This window comes from Echinops telfairi, unplaced genomic scaffold (genome assembly GCF_000313985.2).
Source record: "Echinops telfairi isolate 266 unplaced genomic scaffold, ASM31398v2 ScPeMD7_70;HRSCAF=299, whole genome shotgun sequence".
Taxonomy (NCBI): domain Eukaryota; kingdom Metazoa; phylum Chordata; class Mammalia; order Afrosoricida; family Tenrecidae; genus Echinops; species Echinops telfairi.
Window position 1 is genome coordinate 61,789,333 of NW_022103968.1, and position 4,683 is coordinate 61,794,015.

Sequence of the window (4,683 nt, forward strand, 5' to 3'; positions counted from 1 at the left end):
CACCAATGGATCACACAATATACCTCTGATCCCTTGAGGTCTCCTCGCCCCCCACTATCATGACCCCAGTTCTGCTTCCCGCTCTGGACTGGATGGGAGCATGTACACAGATACAGGCAAGAGATAAAGCTCATGACACATGGAACCCAGGAGTAGTGATGCCAAAAGGGTAGGGGGGTTGGGGGAAGAGGTGGGAAGGAAGGGGGTGTCAATCACAATGAATGGCACATAACCACACACGCCCATCCAGGAGGAAGAACAACAGAAGCCAGAGGGAAAGGGAGGCAGCGGTTGGTGTGAGAGATGAAAATAATAACATTCTATTATCTATCAAGGGACCATGGGGGGTGGAGCTGATCCCAAGGGGGCTCAATAAAAAGTAAACGTCTAGAAGAGAATGATGGCAATATATGTACTAATATGTCGGATACAACTGAACCGATGTATGGATTGTAACAAGAGTTGTAAGAGCCCCCAATAAAAACATCTAAAAAAAGTATTAACCCACAGTTCAAAGGAACTCACTAAAGCAAACCAAGAAGCTTTCACTGAGGCATAGCATACTCAAATTCCTTAAAACCAGTGATAAAATTACAATTTTACAAACACCCACAAGATCAAAGGTAAGAATGGAAATGAATTTTTTAATGGAAACAAGGGAGGCCAGAAGCTAATGAGCACCATTTCTAAACTACTAAGTGAAAAGAAAAGAAAAGCCCAAAGCCACCAGCCGACAGTGCGATACCCAACAAAAATAGCCTTCCCAAGGAAAAGTCAAGTAATGACTTTGTCGACACAGAAAATACAAAACAGGTCTGCTTTTCAGGAAATGTTAAAGGAATTCGAAGTCTTAGGAAGAAGGAAAAATATAGCAGACAGAAATCTGAATCTACACAAAGAAATATAGAGCCCAAGCAATATGTGAATAAACATGAATGCCTTTTTTTATGTCGATTTAAGTATCTTTAAAATGTACCTGTTAAAGCAAAATTAACAGCAATGCACTATGGGATTCGTAACACATTTGGAGATTATAAGTGATGTGTTACAGATGATATACGTAAGAATAAGCCCCAAAGTCATGAGTCAATTCCCATTCAAAACCCAAAACTCACGGCCACCAAGTTGATTCTGATTCATAGCAACCTGATAGGCAGTATAGAATTGCCTCTGAGGGTTTCCAAGGCTGTATATCTTTATGGGAAAGAAAGTGCCATCTTTCGTCCACTAAGTAGATGGTGGGTTTGAACTGCTAACTTTACAATTAGTAGTCCAACCTGTAACCCACTATACCACCAGATCTCCTCCCCATTCATAGTGACCACTGTTCTGAGTTATCACAACTCTTAAAGAGCCATGATGGCACTGGACCTTAGGCAATGGACTTCTAGCTGCAAGACTGGTGGTTCAAATCTACCAGACACTGTGTCAGAGAAAGAGGAAGCTGTTTCTCCCAAAAAAGATTTACTGTGGGTTTGAATCGCTGACCTTGCAATTTAGCATCCAAATACCCAACCCACAGTACCACTTGGACTCCTTAAAAGTAAGACTGGCAGTTACTTTGAAGGAAACGAGGGAATTGAAAGGGGAACAGGACAAAGTTTGAATGATTTCTCATGTGGCTGGTAAAGTTCTATTTCCTTATATGGATATTAGTTACTCTGTGATAACTCCTATTAAGCTCTGCATTTGGATTTTTTTTACGTATTGTAAAAGTTTTAAATAACACATATTAAAAGATTCCATTAAAAAAACTATATACACATTCTTAGAAAAAAGACAGGAAGAATATCCAGTAAAGCATTAACGGTAGTCATTTATGAATGCCGATTAAGGAGAAAGAGCATTTTCCCCTATATTTTCCAAAATGCCGACCAAAAACTCACTGCCATTAAGTCGATGATGACTCACAGGGACCCTCCCGATAGGGTAGAGTAGAACGGGCCCTGGGAGGTACCAGGATGGGTCTTTACGGGAGTAGGAAGCTGTCGTTCTCCCTCGGAGCGACTGGTGGTTTCAAACTGTTGACCTTACAGTTAGCAGCCCCGCATGTGAGCACTCCTCCAACCAGAGGGCCTATACACTTATTTTTGTAATTAGGAAAATCAAAGCAGATGTTTTTGTATGAAAGTACTTGGTCTAGACATTGTATATACTGTTTTTAGAAACAACGCTCACACTTTAGGACTGATTTTACTAGGTCTTTGTTTGGGGCGTCATTTCGACTAGTTAAGTCCTGTGCGTTCCTACATAAATTGCTGTGTGGGCTGTGCTGCCAACCAGCATCTAGTTAATATAGGTACTTGAAAAATAGTTTCATGTGTTCATGCATAATTATAGCTAAATGAACATTTGTTTCAAGAACTTGCTGTCCTAATTCATAATAACAACTGACCAGGAGGTGCGTCGGGAGGAATGATCTTTGCAAAGGCAGAGCTGGGAATCTGCAAACCCACAGCAGATTTCTTTAGGGGACTCTGGCATGGTTCAGAGAACTTCATGATGATTTTGTGAATGAGGAGATTGGAGGATAGCTTTTACAAATTCGGTAGAAGCATCGCTGTGGCTTCGGTATTCCAAACAGAAAGAGAGAGTGCTTCTAAATTTCATCTGACAGAAACCTTATCCCTGCATTCGCTGTAGCTGAGAACAAGGGCAAGCTTAAATGAAGACTGCCACAAAGCTTTAACAGCACAGAAAGACTGTGTCCCCAGGGAGGGAAAAATCAGCAGAAAGAAAATACCAGCTTTGACTGGAAATCTGAGGGTCTGATAAAGACACAGCCGACTGCAAGCTTAATTGCTCACAGAGCAGGCAGGCGAGTGAAAAATATACCACTGACATCTGGTGTTTGTCAGTGAGTAGGGCTGAGTCAAGTCCGATTAGCCACACAGAATCTCAGCCCTATCGCGTTTCCCAAGAAAACACCGCGTGCGTTAGATTAGCAAAGGGACTGGAGAATGCACCCACTCACACACGCAGAAATGCTCAGCTTGACTATCGATTTTTTTTTTAATTTACAAATGTGAAAAGAAATGTGATATGGCACAGGGGATGTCTTGTACTGCCACGAAGTATAATACAGGATTTGTTTTATGACAGCTGAATTCAAAAGTTGGGAGTTTTTATCTAGCCTTTGGGCCATGTCAGAAAATGTTATATGAGTCCAAAAGCATCATCAGGGCTATTACTTCAATTGAATACCTAATCCACGTGAACTAAAGGTTATCTGGACACCCATTCTGCTTGGGAAATAGAAGCATGCCCACGTGGGATTTAGCCTACAGAGTTTAGTCTAAAATAAATCTGAGAGACTCTAATGGGTGAACATTTCCTTCTTGGGGTTATGTGCTATAATGTCCCTGACATAATTTTCACTACAAATGACTCGATGGGTTACTGAAGCAGATGCATATATCCCTGCAACATTCTATCGGAATAGATGCAATCTTTTTCGCCAACCCAGTGATGTATAACGTGGAACCAGAATCATTTCCTAGGCAGAGGACCACTAGCAATTCCCCTTAATAACCCAGGTCCCCAGTGACACATTTAAAGCCGAATTCCTAGAGCCTGCATTTCAGCAGCCAGAGTGGAATGAAATGAACACTTGGAGTGGAGCAAGAAGCCCTGCTGTTCAAATGGGCTGGTTCTGACCCACTGGTTTCTCATCTCAGCGAGCAGCAGCTGTCATGGCCGATGTGCAGGGATGTCTTTTTGGACGGTCTTAAAGGTCTTAATTGGAATCATCGCCTCTAGCCCCGAATAATGTTTATCAATGCATCTTGATTGCATGTTCCTCCTGCTCACATGTCATATAATTTGGGAGCACTCAATTTTAGGATCATCAGCAGAATAAAGAGTAGAACACTCTCGTTTAATGGGCCGGATGAACAGAAGAGCCATAGAGGGGGCAGCAGGGTGTGCTAGAAAGAGAAATGAGCCCCTGGACAAAACTTGGTACCAATGACAGGCTGTGACCTTGTCCAGAGGAGATCATTTTTCGTGGTTTAGCAGTCATCAGATCTATGCATATACTATAGGATTCAAGGGTGATCTGCCTAAACTGCCTCTCTAAAGAATCTTTCCACCACCTATGTGTTGCTGTGATGCTGAAAGTTATGTCACTGGTATTTCAAATGCCAGCAGAGTCACCCAGAGTGAACAGGTTTCAGCAGAGCTTCCAGACTAAGAACGGACAACAAAGAAGGTACTGGCTGTCCACTACAGAGGAATTAGCTGCTGAAAACTATGTGTAGCATGGAAACATCATCAGATACTGAAGTTCTAATAAGTAGCAGTAGAGCATTGTCATACACGGTGCCAGAAGATGAGCCCCTCGGGTCCGAAGGCACTAGAAAATGACTGAGGGAAAGCTGCTTGCTCAAAGTGGAGCCAACGCTAATGACGTGAATGGAATAAACCGTGTATGAGCAGAGCCGTCAAGACCTGCATTTGCTGATGGGGCGCAACTCAAAATGAGAAGAAACAGCCTTAAACATCGATTAATAATCAGAACTTGGAATATACAAAGTATGAATCTAGGTAAATTGGAAGCTGTCAAAATGAAAGGGAACACATAAAGAATGATATCCTGGGCCAACGTGAGTTGAAATGGGCCATTTTGAATTTTTAAAAAAATCATATCATTTACTATGCTAGGAATGACACAGTCCAAAGGAA